The 17,561-nt window shown below is 36.6% G+C and overlaps 2 pseudogenes; both read right to left on the bottom strand.

Annotated features, from left to right (window-relative positions):
- LOC143600660 (GDSL esterase/lipase At4g16230-like) overlaps window positions 1-9,028 on the bottom strand; it is a 35,490-nt pseudogene extending 26,462 nt beyond the window's left edge.
- Window positions 9,029-13,390: 4,362 nt separating this feature from the next.
- LOC143600662 (GDSL esterase/lipase At4g16230 pseudogene) lies at window positions 13,391-14,129 on the bottom strand (annotated as a pseudogene).
- Window positions 14,130-17,561: the final 3,432 nt, after the last annotated feature.

Below are 17,561 nucleotides of genomic sequence, written 5' to 3'. Positions count from 1 at the left end.
ACTGGCTGATCTTGAATTTTCTCCGTTGAAGTCCGAGGCTAGTTCGTCACCAAAATCATCTCCGCGCCATTCACCACCAGAAATCCCGAAAAGCCAACCAGAAGTTCAAATGGCCGACGATATAACAGTTACTGCTCAAGCCTTCGACGGCTTAACCGGCTCTACCGCGTTTTGAAAACTTTTAATTTACACCCGCACACATTAACCGACTCTACCTCGACACTCAGCCACCTGGCACGTTTACCACTTGGGAAGCACTACGTTCTGCATTTATCAGGAGATACTTCTCACTGGCTAAAGTGACTATTCTTCGTGATCAGATTCACTTGTTTAACATGGAGCCAGATGAACAATATTTCCATGCTTGGGAGTGTTTTCAGAATTTGCTTGCCCGTTGTTCACAGAATGGTCTTACACCATGGGCTCTAGTGGAAATATTTTACAACGGGCTGACATATGAAACCCAAGTTCGATTTGGCACTGCTGCTTGAGATAATTTAATGGAAAGGAAGAATGTTACCGAATGTAACGAGATGTTTGAAAGCTTCGCTCAATCGGACCTCGCCAAAAGGCCACAACGTGGGAATTCCACTCCCGTTAGTAGTACATCTTCATCTGCTCGAGGTGTACACCAGTTTAATCTAGATACTGGTGTGGCTGCTGCTTTGGAATCATTAACCCGAGAGGTTAAGGATCTGAAGGCCAAGGTGGACATATGAGAGTTTTGTAGAGGTGGGCATGGTACATTGGAGTGCCCGGTGATGAATCAACAGGTCGATTTTGTTGCTGGTCAGAATAGGTTTCCCAACAATTTCAACAACAACAGTCTGAGTAGGAACACCTACAAGAACCCGAATAAGAATATTATAATTGGCGTCCGTCAGGCACACCACCCGGCTTCCAAAATTCTTTTACTCCAGGACAAGGTCAGTATTTTAATGATAATAATGCCAATGGTACTAATATTCAAAATAATGTGCAGGATTCGAGTTGTGGAATAGGTCGATTGGAAGATATGATGAAGCAAATCCTAGAGAGGATCAAGCGAAACAGAAAAAGTTCGTCGAGCATGACCTCCTTTTTAAGAACCAACAATCTGCTATTCTTGATATTCAAAGGACTGTTGGTGATATTGCTCGTCGTTTAGAAGAGAGACCTCTAGGTTAGCTTTCGGGTATTTCTCAAACTAATCTGGTTGTTCAATTGAAAGCCATCTCCACTCGTAGTGGTAGGGTTTTTGGTCCGGAGAGAGTTAGTAGAGAATTTAAGAAAGATGGGGAAGATGAGTTGGTGGATGAGGACAAAGAGGTAGAGGCTCCGGGTAAGTCACAAGGTACAACACCAATTATTGAGCCACAAGTTGAGAAGAAGTCGGTTGAAGTCCGGCCACCACCACACATAATTGACCTTTCCTATGTCCCGTATCCCGCCCGGCTAAATCATCAAACATATACGGAAGATTACGGGCATTTTCTCAATATATTTAGCCAATTGAATGTTAACCTCCCGTTCGTCGAAGTCCTCCAGCATATGCCTAATTATGCCAAATTTTTGAAAGACCTTCTTAAAAGAAAGGATAAGTTGGAGGAGCTTCCGACTGTTCCACTAAATGAAGAGTGTTCTGCGGTAGTTCTTAATAAAGTACTAGAAAAATTACCCGAACCCGGTGTTTTTACCATTCCATGCCTTTTCGAAAGTGGCACGACGTGTCAAGCATTGGCCGATCTTGGAGCGAGCATAAACCTCATGCCATATTCTTTGTATGAAAAGTTGGGTCTAGGAGAGCTCACCCCTACTCGTATGACGTTGTCTTTAGCTGATCGTTCCGTTAAGTATTCAAGGGGTGTCGTGGAGAATTTTCTCGTTAAGGTTGATAATTTGGTTTTCCCCGCAGATTTTGTTGTTTTGGATATGGAGGCCAACGAGAGAGTTCCTATCATTTTGGGTCATCCGTTTTTACGTACTGCTAGGTCAATCATTGATGTGTTTGAAGGTAAGATAACTCTTAGAGCCGGTGATGAAAGTGCCACTTATTTGGCGAAGTCCATGAGACATCCGAGTGGTCAAGACGGTCTCATTGATCCAATATGTCACCTAGTTTACTCGATAGAATCATTTATCTCGGGCATGGACCCTAGTCTTGATGATTCCAGTTCGGTGAGTATTAGTGTGAAAAAGGAGCGAAAGGTTTTGAGTTCTCGAGAAATGGTGAAGTGTGTCGGAGAAAGAGGTAGTGGTAAGCGAAAGTCTGAGAAGGTCCGTGGAGTTGGAAAGAAGAAGACCAAGATTGATGAATGGTCGGATCGTGATTCGATATCTTTAAGGGCATTGGAGTTCTACCGAGGTGGAGGAAGCTCCACTCGGTCCGCCACGTGATTAGCATAGCATGGGTCCTTGAGTGAAAACTCAAGTGTAGAGTTTGTATATTTTCTTTAATTTCATTTTTCTTTTCTTTGAGTCACTAACAATAATTTTTGTAGTTTTTGTTTGCGTCATTGAGTCGTTTCAAGGAATCATCACCATCATAGAAAGAGGAATTTACGAGAATTTAAGAGGTTCCAGTTAAGTTTTACACGTAAAAAATGACATAAAATGGGCATAACAAAGACTTGGTAATTTCGTGGAAATTTTTCAAAGGTAAAAGAGGTTTAAAATTTCGAAACTTTCTGTTAAAAAGCCACGTCGCGCCGCCCGACGGGGGTGTGTGTTACACTCTGCGCAACGCGGAGAGGAGATAGACAAAAGCAGAGAGGTGTCACGCTACGCGACGCCATAGAGAAAGCCGGCCGCGCAGCGCGGCCATGGACTGCACAGACCAGATTTTTTTTATTATTTCTTGTTATTCTTTATGCTTTTATTTAGGTGTGATTCCTTGTATTTAGTTTGGTATTTTGAGTCATGTTTTAAGGTCTAGTTGTCCGGGTCTTGTATAATTTATCGAGTCGCTAACGTAGTTTTTGTAGTTCGACTTTGTTTTTGCGTTTTCAAGTATTGCTAGTTTGAAGATTGTGTCAGCTAGAGAGAAGATCCCCAAGGAAGAATCTAATGAAAAAGACAAGTGTGGGGATGGAGTAGCATTGGAGCCGTATACTTCATGTTTATTTATTTGCTCCTGATTATTATATTTTATATATTTATTGGTGAAACACTTTAATTGCATAATATCTATGTTTATGATAAGATACATTTTAGATATGTTTGTTTTGTTTTGTTGCTTACGTTCGTGTGTGAGAGAAGGAATTACTGTTTTGCTGAACACGTTCGTAGTTGAGGGCATTCATGGAATAAGATTTTAGCATCATATTTCATTCGCACATTACCAGCTAAGTCTTTTCCATTATCTAGCTTATCAACTTTTTATTTTGTTTTTGTTTTTAATGTTTAGGTTTTTATAGTTTTTGTACTCCGACTTTATATAATTTTATTTTATTTTAAGTCGTCCTTATCCTTGTATTGAGGACAATGCAAAATTTAAGTGTGGGGATAGGATATTTGAGTCGTAGTTTAAATTGAATTTTGCTTTAAAAAAAATAAAAAAAAAATTAAATTAAAAAAAAATTGGAAAATGTTTTAATATTGTCCCTTGAATCTTGTTTTTTTGTGTTAAAGTGGAGATGATGATTCTTATCGGAAATTTATTTTTCAAACTACTAATAATATAAGATAAATAAAAGAAAAGGCACTAAACTTGGGATGTGTCGGTAGGCTCAGCCTTGAAAATGAAAGGGCAATTTGATAAAATGGGTCGGAAATCTCTAGTGGGTAAAGCGTTTTGTCCGTGGAAGATAAGTAATGAAAGGTCTGGCCATACTCAAGCCTCAATTCTTGGTATGAAAAGTGGAAATATTATAAAGTTTGAAAAGTTTAAAATTTTGAATACGTTATCATATGATGCTTGGGTAGATTTAACGTTAGAGTATGCCGTGTAGCATGTGATATAAATCTTAAACTGCTTAGTTTTAGTGTTTTACACATCATTGGCGTATGGTTCTATAACCTTAAATCTTGTATTGATGGGATGCACCGGGTCCGGAGACTATGGGTCTGTATGCAATCTATTCATTTGGGTATTCACAATTCCAAATGGGGTTGTGAATATCTAAAATAAAGCTAAAAAGAGCAAACCCGCAGATTTCTATCACATAAGTCTTTAAACATGATCACAAAAAGTACAAAAGTACAAATACATTACAGACTTGATCATCCACGCTGTTAGCCATGTGGGGTCCCCTTGCTGACGTCTCTTTACCTTTAAGAAACGGACCATAAGGGACACACTACATGTAAGCCCTACAGATGAAATTTTGCATACTCACCTATGGTAATGGTTCGGTGTATTGCTTGATAACGGGGGTATGTCATGTTGTGGGGAACACTAGTTATTAATTAATTGTACCTTAATCGTATCTTATGGCTGCTTGGTAGACTTTGATGCTTAAGCTTAAGTGAATAAACAATACCCTTGATCGTCTTAACTATTCATAAAAAATAGAGCAACAAAAGTTTTAAATCTGCTAATTTTGAGGTTTATGTCAAGTTGGGGTGGTCTAGTCCGATAAAAGCTGAAAATAAGTGGGTCTTAATTGTGTAAACCACTTAGTAATATTATTGTCGGATCTTATTTGTCCCGGTAAAGAGCTAGGCATGGGTTTAAGTGGACAAAAATATCGGTGATCGCGGTTTTTGCGTTTATCTGAGCTTTAAAATTAACATATATGTTTGTAAGACTGTAATTTTCCGATTCTGATCCAACCGCATCAGACTTTTTCAGGGACGAAAAAAGATTAAGTGTGGGGAAATTTGATATACATCTCAAATCCCTTGTAAAGTTATATATATTTAATGTTTTGAGTTCGGTTTAGTTCGTTTTTTGTTGATGTTTTATTAATTTTGGTTTTGAGTCAAGTTTATTTGATGTTTATCGTGTTTTAAATCTTTTGGTGTTATGCATGTTAAACTCTAATTCTTTCTATAATTACATGTGAAGTTTAAGTTCGTGTTTGCTCGTCAATGATTATATGGTTTAGATCACTAATGTTTTGTTGTGTTTTCATATAGATGGTGGCTTGTGAGTCAAGGGAAACAAGTTCTAGAAGTTCCTAATCGTTGCTTAGAGTTCAAGAAATGAATTACACAAGATTTAACAAGATCTTGCATGAAATAAAAAAGAAAAAAAACGTTGCCCTCCTGGTACACGCCGCACCGCGCGACCAGAGAGGCCAAGCCCGGTCGCGCGGCACCTAGAGCCTTTGTTCAGCATTTTTTTGGAATCCAAACCAGTTATGCACTATATAAACATGTGTTATAAACCTAGACGAGGAGGAAGTTGTTGCAGCCGATTTTGAGAGTAAAAACCAAGAGTTTGAAGGTGTTTTGAGGCTAGAAATCAAAGAGGATCAAGATTTCTTTCAAGGAGATGTTCAAGGATCAATTACCAAGGGTTTTATCGCTCTAACTTTCATTCCTTTTTCATTGTTTCTATCATGTGTTTCTTCTTTGTTTTTAATACTTGTTTGGGATTATTTTTAAGAATGATTCTAGGCTAGACTTCATGTCTACCTAGGTTTGATGAACATGTTTTGATTTAATTCTTTCTTTGGACGATTGTTTTGATTATGGTTTCGTTATATTAATAGTAAAGACTTGATTTTGATATGAGTGTTTATTATTTTGGTTGATTATTAACTATTGCTTCACATAGATCATTTATCTCTTGATTTTGTTCTTTAGATTTAAGGTTCATGTTTAATCAATTACTTGGTATTTTAATTATTGTGATTGAATAGGCCTATTAGATCATAGAAACTTGTTGATCATTGATTAGGATTTTAAATGTTCTGCTAAATTCCAATAGATGTGAGGTGAGGAGTCGTTCATGTGTCTTGGTCAATCGCATTCTTGGTTAGATTAGTGACAGTATTCTTGCTTGGTTATTGTGTTGATCCTTGTTCATGATGTTGTGTTTAACTTATCAAGTTATCTAGGGTTTAGTGTTTCGTGAGATTGCTTGCCTATGATACTATTAGTTAACCCTAATTGATGACTTTGAGGAAATCAATCCAATTGATTGCTTAATAATTTAATAATTATTCTTTGAGATTTCGTTTGCTTCGGTCAAGCTTTAGGGTTTGTTAGATGAATATGTTTAGAAATAAGTTTCCATATCATATTAGTTGTCCATTGCTTGATGATTGTTGATGCATGGAATTCTTACCTAGGTAGATTCCTTCTCTTATTGGTTTCGATCTTATGATTTATTGCTTGTTTCTAGTTTACTTGTTTATTTAATTTCCTAGTTTAATATTAGTTTAAAAACCCCCTTGAAACATTAATAATAAATAGTCGTGTCGTAAGTCGAGTCTAATTAGTTAATTTACGTAATTTATAGAGTCCTGTGGGTTCGATATTCCGGACTTACTAGCTTTAGTACAATTGATCGGTTCACTTTCCGGTGTTTTGTGTAGTTGAGTCTTAGGTCTAGTTTTTATTACTTGTTTAATTTAGTTAATTTTTAATTGACTGTTTTTAGCACATCAATACAATAAAAGCAATGATCTTTCAAACATTACTAGTAGATTTTCTAATTCAAATGATGCAATTTGAAAGTGCAAAGGAAGTATGGGATGCAATAAAATTCGATTCCTTGGTGCGAATATGGTACACAGAGCGTCTACAGACTTTGAGGAGAGAACTAAAATTCTTTAGATGAATGAGAATGAAACCGTGATCAAGCAAGTTGGGAAGTATACGACCAAGTTTAAAAGTCATTGTGCAACTCTTAAAGACAAAAAAATTGTAAGGAAGTTTCTTATCTCGGTATTAAAGAAGTATCTACCGGATGTAGCAAATATTGAGCAGTAGGGGTGTGCATGGGTCGGTTTGGGGAGGTTTTTGGCCAAACCCATAACCATAACCGATATAGCGGTTAATAGATAACCATTACCATAACCGATCTGTCATGGCAGTTTCGGTTAATCGGTTTTAACGTTATAACGATTCGGTTATGGGTCGGTTAACCGTGATTAAAATAAACAATCCTTCCGTATGATTGTGAACACTGATTAGTCGCTAATTGTATTAAAGAATTCAAATATATTTTCTTTTTTTTTACTGCAATTTTTGAAATATACATATCTAATTGACATATTAAATAATTGAAATGACAATTTGGACGGAAATTTAGAATGACAATTATGTAACATTAGAATGAATAGGGTAACCAATATCACCAATATTATTATTATTGGCCTAAATCCTAGTAGGTCTGGATAACTTTTTTCTGTAACGGCAATAAGTGTAAAAGTGTAAAAATATTCTGCTCATGCATTAATTCTAATTTCCAAACCCTTATATTTTGATTAACATATACATAAATGGGGCGGTTCGGTTATGGCGGGTTTTGAACTAACATTAACCAAAACCGACCCACATTTGGTGGTTTTCAAAAATTCATTAAACCGACCCATCGGTTATCTCGGTTTTTGGTTAAAATCCGTTCGGTTATGTCGGTTATGGTTCGGTTTGCGGTTATGACGGTTAATTTGCTCACCCCTATTGAGCAGTACCCGAAATTGATAAGATGCCATTTGAAGAAGCAGTGTGAAGAATAACATCTTTTGAAGAACGCCTTAAATTTTTAGAAGAAATGGTGTACGATGATCAAGGAATGTTGATGATAGCAAGTGCAAGTAATTCAGAAAATCACATTATGGAAGAGAACGTGGTGATCAAAACCATGGAAGAGGCAGATGATCATTAAGAGGAGGAGGAGGGTGTGGGAGAAGTACAAATCAATTAGGCAGAGACAAAAGCAAGTTTAGATGTTTCAATTGTGGTGAATACGGACATTTTGAAAGAGATTGCTCTACATTAAACGATAAGGAGAGAGACATTGAAGAAGACGCTCATCTCACCTATGAAGATGAACCATTGCTAATAGGAAAGAAAGTCAAGGAAGTTTAAAGACCTTCATAAACTATATTTAGTATAAGGGTGAGTATTGAAAGTTAAACTAAATATAGGGGTCCTAGTGTCGACATTAGTATAAAGTATGTTTAGAATGTTTTTATGTATTTGTTAAAGTAGAAGGGTCTTGTATGTAAATTTGAACGTTAGTAGCAATTTTACCGTTATTAGAGTTAGAGTCATGACGTTTCAATGAAGCGTTGTGTCTGGTGGTTGGGTATATAAACCCATCAACACTTGTAAAAAACCATTGATTCAAATATCAAGAAAGTTCAATTCATCTTTGTTCTTCATCTCTTGTTCGTCATATATTGTGTGTATGATTGTTCTTGATTTACCAACACCCTCGGCCTTTTATGTTTATTACGGCTCTTTACCGGACCCAAGATTTTGAGTGCCAGCCCGTTCTTTTTATACTTAACGAGAAAAGATCAGTCTATAAATATTGCATTTAAAAAACAAATTAAGTGAAAAAAAAATTAGTAACAAATTCGTTTACTTATTTATGTTATCCTTTATAAATGGTTGTTTCATACTGTATTTTTCACGAGCGTGATCCTGCCCGACTAGAACAAGAAATTCAGACGTTGATATGAGACATCTGAGCACCTTAAATATAAACACGGTGAAAAAAAACATGAATCCGTCACTACTTACAAATATCTTTCCCGTTTCATTTAGAATTCCTGCACCACCAGAAGCATAATTGACACCTTTAAGGATCATCGGGCCAACAGTGGTTGGAGCCAGGTATGGCGGTGTATAACCCTCCAAACCCAATCTCAGACCTGGTCCAGAAACTGATTAATTTTCATTGGATATAACATTGGGATAATAAACTGAGCACTAGCCTAGAATGTCTGGTACTGTTCTTCCATTTGTAAATCGTCCAGTAGGCATCCCGAAGTCGATCCCGTTTGGGGGATAGTTTGCCTTCGTCGTACAATGAGTCTCCGAAAACAAAACTCGCAGAAATAGTTTCGGGCAAACAAGTCCCTGACCAGACCAACACTATCCACACTCCAAGAACTACCTTAACCTCCTCTTTTTGACAAGGAAGCATACCCATTAGTGCCGACGCTAACACGTATTACGTCTAGTTCGGGAACAGCTAAGATGGGATGAATCTGACCATATTCAGATATTTATCGAATACTGATTAGTTTTGAGGATGAGATCATGAGTTACGTGATATGATGTGTAAATAGGAAGAAACACATACACCATTTATATAGATCGATAATCGATCATGGCTAAGGATATATGACCTCTATTAGATTCAATGGAATTAAATTTATGTGAATTATATTTATGGTTTCGGATCCCATTCTGTTCTGGAGCTAAAAAAGTGTGCAAAAAAATAGTAAGTGTAAGAATGAATAATTCTGTTGTTAGGGAAAGCTCGATCAACATGTCTGAGACCCATAAATGAAAATTAAGAAAAAAAAAAAAGATTTGAAAGCAGTGCCATATTAATAGTTAACATAATGATAGTCCTTTCCAATGTGATGGAGTGATAGGAAATTTGAATTTTTCAACGTAGACCAAGTTCAATTCTCACTTACAATACTTTGTAAGGGACATGGGTGACTCAATGAAGACTTGGATCTTTGTGATCTGCAGTTCGATCATGATCGAGGGCGTCCGGGTTTTTGCCACCGGTGGGCCTTCAGGCGGGTGGGTTTTCCCCAGAATTGAAGATAACTTGGAGGCGCTTAAGGACTCCGTACAGCTAGGTTGGGCCAGTTAACGATGGTCTTTTGCCACTGAATCACCTCGTACATGGTACTAGACATTCTATATTTGTTGACCGTTTAAAAAAAATGTTAACATAATGACAAAACAGTTGGAATCATATGGATGTTAAAAAAAAGAAGCAAGAAGGAATCATAGTGCTAAAAAAATGACCTTGAGGTTCAAGTCTAATTATAAAAGCTAGTGTTGTAGTTTTACTAGTGTGTATGTCGTTTAAAAGATACAACAACAATAATAACAAAATAATTGATTGAATACCGTTATTAGTTTTTTCTTAATTATCTATTGCTTGAACTACTTATCTTTATTAATTACCACGTGTCACTTTTAGCGACCACATAAGGCGCCCATATACATATCATATGCAAAAGTGTTGTGACATTCAGTTTATCGATTATTTGGCCTGTCTTCCTTTTCTTTAGGGAGTTGTTTTATCCCATTAAATGTTATTTAATGAAAAGGCCTAACAGTTAAAATATCTGCTTGGTTTACTAACAGAACTAATTTTTTTTATCGATTGTTTGGCTTGTCTTCATGCTCGTTTTTATGTTCTGATTTCTCTTCAATTTTCTTCAGAGAGAAAATTCATTTTTGTTTGATTTACGGTTTCTTCATGTCAATGATTCCTCTCGCTCTTTCTATTTCTAATTACGTTTGTATAAGATTGTTATTTATTTTTTTTTCGAACAAAGACTTTTAATTTTTTTTTTCACAAATATTCTTTATATACTAAATAAAATGATCCAATTACAATAGAGAGGTGGATAAGCGGACAACAAGCTTGATCCTACTGGAAAACAAAGTTAATGTTATTTAATATATGAAGTGCTGATAAGATATAAACCTAAATGCTTGCCAATCTTGTATAATAGAATCTGAAAATAAGAAAAGAAATAATCAAGAAACGGTGAACCGGGTTTGTGTTTGACACAATTCCCTTAAACAGATTCGCGGTCTGTTCCCAGGGTACTCCGGTTCGAAGCAGAAGCGTAGTACTGTCGGACTTGATCACTTGCTTGGTGCTTTTAGGTGCTTTTGGAGGGGCATTTTGAACATTTTTCCTCTCCAAAAAGCAATAAGCATTTTAAAAAAGAAATCCCAAACATGCCCTTAATTGAATTTTTAACGTATCATAAAGCTAGTGAAGGATTTGTGTAAAGTTAATATAGGACAATTATATCTGCAATCATCGTTAAATTATATGCATAAAAATGCCAAAATTGAAGTGTAGTTTAGGACTTTACTAGTCAATATGTTCCCGTGTTACGATCTTTCTTACAAAAATATGTACTGCTTATTGTATTTTGATTTCATTTTTTATATATATATTTAAATATTTGAAAAATTACAAAAATATTCTCGGTGTGTTTTGATATAAACATTTAAAAGTCAAAAATATTTTAGGTGTGTTTTAGCTTACGTTTTTAAAATCCAAAAGATTTTTTTCTGCTTTATTTTCGATTAACGAGCTATGCGAATTTAAAATTGTTAAAATTTTGGATTTTTCCATCTTGATTCAAAGTGTTACCCACATAATTAAGTTAATATTTATAAAATTTTCATTAAAATATGGTTTTGATGGGTAAATTATGGTTTTTACAAGGGCTTAAATGGTAATTTTCATTCATTCGATATTGTTGTTTTTCGATCGCTATGATATTGTTAATGAATTAGCTTCATTTGTTGGTTTCTTCATTTGCTTCCGCTACACACTCTTATCTCTATAGAGAATGAGGACACATTCATTAGATTCTAAGGAATGTATGGCAAATGATCATTCGCTACTTTGTAGCAAATGAACCATTCGTTGTCCTAGAGTTTGTGCAAGCCTATATGGATGATAAATACTCTTTGGTAACGATTGGTAGTTCGTCCGTCTCAATTACTATTGCCTCGTTTTTCCTTTCTCTACACAAACTCTTGTAATAAAAATTCTGAATCTTGTTGAGAATTTTAATCATCTAATTGCTCATTGTTAACCATCGAAAGGTAGAACTCAATCTTTGTTAATGATTCTTGGACTGATTTAATGGGGTTTTAACGTTAAACCCTATTGGAACTAGAAATGACAATTTGAAATTCAAGAGAGGAGTTAAAATCAAATTAGATTGTAATAGATTGTTATCAATAATGTATCAGAATCATATTTTAATGTTAATGGTTAATGTTTGGATATTAATCAAAATTCAAAATGCGTGTTGACTTCTTAGTTTCATGTTAATTTTTACTTTGACTGTGTTATCAATGATTCCATTCGTTATAATCTCTATTTGTGCACATTCGCTATGTTTCTGCTTCTCTTCGTAGACTATCTAGCGAATGAGGCTCATTCTTTTTAACCATATCAAATGTGTCCCAAATGTGATAATTGTAGCAAATGAGTCATTCGCTAATTTGTTTTAGCGAATGTACTTGTTCCCATTCGTTATAACTTGAATGTTATAGTGAATGAGGGAAGTTTAGTCAAGTTTCAATAATTTTTCAAGTTTTTACAATGCTTGTGTTTCATAAAAATGGCAAATCAAGAGCAGGTTGATATTCCCGTTGATCAGCATGAACCAGTGATAAATGAGGCTCGGGTGATTCATGATCAATAAATCGAGCAACGCGTTGCTAATCCCGAGCCCCAACAAGAAGAATTAATAACTGTGCCGATTGGAAGAACAGAAGATTCAAGATGTGAAGATAACAAAGCTCCAGACGAGGGGGAGTTTGTTGATACATCAGAAGTCGTTTCGTTCTTTGTTTATCTGACTTTGTAATAATGTATAAGAGTTATTTTGTAATTATCTAAGGCTCATTCGCTATGGTATGTATAGAGAATGAGAACAGTTTTGTTGCCTCGTTCGTTAAATATGTTAACAAATGAGAGGATTAATGTATAAGGCCATCCGCTAAGGGATGTTACGCGAATTTCGTAGCGAATGTGCCTCATTCGCTATGGATATGTATAGTGAATGACTCACCATATCCTATAAATACCCCATGTAATCTATTCATTTATAATAGTTCATATTTTATTTTGTTTGCTCTCGTTACTTTGCCCAAATTTACTCTCAACACACACATTTACACACAGTTAAGCTAATCGTTAATTGCACGATCATATCAGTAGACTAGATCAAACAGTATAGAACCACCATCACAATTATGTGATGATAAATGCGTGGATCATGCAATACTTATAGTTTAGATAATACTTATATATTTGTATCCATATTACTAGTAATTTATATGCCTTGCATTCCTAATTATCACATGAGAAACGTGTCGGATTAGACTGGTGACCTTTATTTTGCTAAACATATTAATTCAGTTTTGGATTTATTATATGTTTGCTGGGTTTTGGTAGTTTGAGTCTGGACCAGTAGTGTATACATCAAGCCCATAGGTCGTGTTTTATTTTTCTATAATGTTGTTTATCTATAGGTGTATATGCATGTGACACGAGTATATGTATGTGACACGAAAAGAAAAAATAATGCCCTAAAACTAGGGTTGTTACACTTTACAAATAGAGTGGTATTACTATTACTACAAGTAATATACTAGTGCTACATTTATTCAAAGCAAAGATTTTCTCAATTAGAAAGTGAATACAATATATTAGTTTTGCTGCAACATTGATGCATAGCTAATTGAACTCCAGACTTGAAAACCATCCTTTTCTTCAAAGCTTAAAAAGGTTTCTTAAGTTCATTGGTGATATCTCTTTGGTATCTCCACCCATAAGCCGTTCAGCTATCAAAGTATTGACGTTGTCTGACGGGTGATATGGATCCCAATAGACATACTTTGATCTATCTGGACATATTTTAGATGGTGGTCCACATGGTACAATACCAACATGTTTACCAGCCAAACGACAGCATGCTGAATCCGCATTGTCAAAACCTATTGCAGTAAGTAGATATGACTAAAAAAACGCAATTCTAACAATCAACTTCTATTATCAAGTGTAAAATATATATGCATAAAGCCTTGACAAGTTAAATACATTAAGTAATGCATGAGCTGATGCTGATTCAGTTTATCTTTTTTTTTTTTCAAACATGTGAAATATTAACAAAAAGTATTTTACGTCATCCCAAGTACATATATTTCCCAAAAGTTGACCATGTCGACTTGTTATTTGACGTCAAGTAATGTTACTCCTTACCATATGATTTGAAATTGTAAAGAATATCTTCAAAAATACGATTGACATCTGCATATACAAATGTTGATCCTTCAAGTAAGTTGTTTAGGTCTTGTAGCAAGCCTTTCAACTGCTTATTAAAGAGGTTAGCCAAGTGATTTGGCAAAGCTGCACACTCGTTGGTTCGTGCCAATGAAATATTTGTGTCCTTGATATAAGGAATGCATCCAATAGACCCAACATTTGCTACCACAATCTTTCTCGCACCCATATCATACAGTCTCTATATATATATATATATATATAAATCAACCAATAAATCCAAAGAATGCAAGTCTTATATCACGGGTTCATACACTCGAGTTAAAACTTGATCAACATGTCTGAAACCCGTAAAAGAAAATTAAGAAAAAAAGGGACTAAAAAACAGTTCAATATTAATAGTTAACATAATGACAAAGTAGTTAACATAGGAATCATAGGCTGTTCAAACTAAAAAAGGAATCATAGTGGTATAAAAATGACCTTGAGATTCAAGTCTCATTAAAAAAGCTAGCGTTGTAGTTTTACTGGTGTGTGAGTATGTCGTTTAAAAGATAACGACAACAATAATAACAAAATAATTGATTGAATAGAATACCATTATTACTTTTTTATTATCTATTACTTGAACTATCCTATCATTACTAATTACCACCTGTCACTTTTAGCGACCACTTAAGGCACCCATAAATATCATACGCAAAAAAGTTACTTGTGACATTCAATTCATCGATTATTTGGCCAGTTATAGAGGTAGGGTATCGAAAAAAAACCCAAATACCCTTAAGTATCACCCGCGGGTCAGAGAGGATTACCTCATACGCCACCTGCGTGACATATAAACCACTCGCATAATTCAAAGACAGAGGGAGGATAATAATATTTCATAGAGACTATGTGCGGGAGAAACTAGACGCCCTCAGAAGTGATCCGCAGGGTAATGTTCCCACCCGCAGTGGTGACCAGAAGGCAACGTTATAGTCAGCTGTATTTAACCAACTTCCTTCTATAAGATTTACCAAGATCCTTTTCTTGGAAAGCACGTGATTCACCGGCCAATATGAGAAAGACATGTGGTCACGTTGTTATAACCATGCACATGGCCAGGTTTATCTCGTCCTATTACAAGAGGACACGTATCCAGGTTGTTACAACCATGCACATGAGCCGTATAGCCCACCCTATCGTATGATGACACGTGTCTAGGCGTTTACAAGAGCATCTTCTAGAAGATGACAGCTGGACCAATAATATTCCCACATCCTTCGGCTATAAATACCTTCACAATCTCCATGAGGTATTCATTCACTCCCAACGATCTACTATAAATACTCTAAACACTTTATCTTCACCGGAATAGTACTTATTCTCACGCCAGAGGGTGGTTACGGGAAGACCGCCCCTCTTGTCCTTCACGTAAAGAGCTCACGGTGTGTTTTGCAAGTTTCTGTCATTGGACTTGGAAAAATCTGACTCGTGTCATTGTTGGTAATAGTTTAACCCATACCCTAAGGACTAAGACCTGTCAAGGGGATTAGACCTGTCAAGGGGATTAGATCCGTGTTTCTTTATTGGCGCCATCCGGCTAGAATTGTGTTAGTTTTCGTAGTTCGGATACGATATGAGTCAAAATCCCCATGGGCCGACGGAAACTCCGGTAACTGTTAGACGTACTATTGATGTCATCGCACCTGGAGGACCCACTCTAGGTGATTTGGGACACGTTACTGGTGAGGCTCGTCGAACTCGTACAAATTGGGTCTGGAAGACGGGTCTGATAATTCTGAATTGACGAGATCTCATCGTCGTAACTTCAGATATGAAGAAATCCAATCTCCTGAAGATTGGTTACGCATTCAGCAAGAAAATGCCTTAGCTGAATATCAGCGTATGATTCGTGAAGAGCGAATATGCGCTTGTACCTTAACTTATGATGACACATCTAGAATATCGGAGGAATCAGAGGAATCATATAATTCGTGAAGACTTCATTACTCGGTTTAATGGTGAAAGTCTGAACATTTGAGGAATCAGCAAACATATGCTGCGGGGAGCCTTCCACAAAAATGTAGGAAGTAACGCTTTAATCTGTACTCTGACTAGCAAGGACGCAATGCCTCAAGAGTGGGATGACATTATTTCTGCTACAAAATGGTTTGCAAGGACTGAAAAGACCTTTGGGTCTGAGCCATAATTGAAAGTGGAATTTCAAAATCCGTGGCCGAATAGGCAGGCCAAGGGAACAATTTGGTCGAGGCTTCAACCAGCCGCGAATAACTCTAAACAGTTTGATGCGAGATCGCTGATTGGTAACAAGAACAAAACAAGCGCCTCAACTCAACATGTTGGCAATTACACTCAACTACAAAGACTCCCTCAGAGATATTGACTACCGAGAATGTGAATTTAAAAAAACCTCAGCCAATCATGAAGAGATCATTCCTCAATCCTAAGAAACACTACACGTATCATGACGACATCGGTCATAACACGGATGAGTATTTGGCTTTGAAAGGTGAAATTGAAGTTGCGGTCAAGTCTGGAAAGCTTAGACACTTGGTCAAGAATGAAAGACAAGGGCCTGGTAAAACTTCCTCACAGGACAACCGTGGTCCAACTAAAAAACAAATCAAGGACTTGAACGTTCACATGATTCAAGGTGGGCGTACAACTAGATGAAGCTGACAAGTGATTTAGGAAGAAGAATGGAAGAGTGAGCCCGTAGTTTTCCCGCAGGTCAAAGGAGGTCCATGTAAAAAAAACCCGCTGATAATTACTGCCTTCATAGGTCATTACCCTTCACATTATGTCTTCTTTGATACTGGAAGTACGTCAGACATAATGTATGAACAATGTTTTGAACAACTGGATGAGGAAGACAAGGTGAGGCTGAAGCTAATTCACGCACCTGTGTCTGGCTTTGGGGGTGAAGTGATGCATCCGCGGGGAGTAATTTCTTTTCCGGTCACATTCAGCAACGAAAACATTCAAGAACTGAAGACGTTGAATTCTTACTCTTACCAGCGACGTCAAAGCATGATATTATCCTAGGGCGTGAGGAGATTGATGATTTCAATGCTCACCTCTCTATAGCTCATGGTTCAGTGGGGGTTCCGACCCGCACTGGCGTAGCAATCATCTACATCAATCTCATTGCTTCGCAACAGAAAGTTCAAAACCGTGCAAGTTGCCAAAGCATGCAGAAAGAACTGAGCCTGAAAAGTGGGTGTTGAACAAAAATTTTACAGACCAAACGATTGTGATTGGACCTGCTATCCAGATATAGTAAGGACATTTTTGAAGCAATTGTTGACAAAGAACATGGACATCTTCGCTTGGCAGCCCGCCGACATGACTGGTGTCCCACGGAGAATCGCGGAACACAAACTGAGGGTGAATCCAGCATTCACGCCAATTGTCCAAAAGAAGTGAACAGTCGGGTATAGTGACAACCGCCATAAATGACTCGTTACCTGTTCACGCACCTGCAAACTGTCAAATCCCCCTTTTTTCATGGTTATCCACACCAAACAAAGAAATATCTTTCACCAACCTACAAAATTTAAATATCACTGAAAATATCTTAAGTCTGAAATTTCACCCGCATAAAATCCCACGCGGAAGAAACAATGGACTGGGGGACTTATAGAACTACGGTACC

This window comes from Bidens hawaiensis, unplaced genomic scaffold (genome assembly GCF_021521415.1).
Source record: "Bidens hawaiensis isolate Kalapana, Puna unplaced genomic scaffold, B.hawaiensis_p1.1 tig00054728_1, whole genome shotgun sequence".
Lineage (NCBI taxonomy): Eukaryota > Viridiplantae > Streptophyta > Magnoliopsida > Asterales > Asteraceae > Bidens > Bidens hawaiensis.
This window is presented reverse-complemented; position numbering and strand designations above follow the sequence as displayed.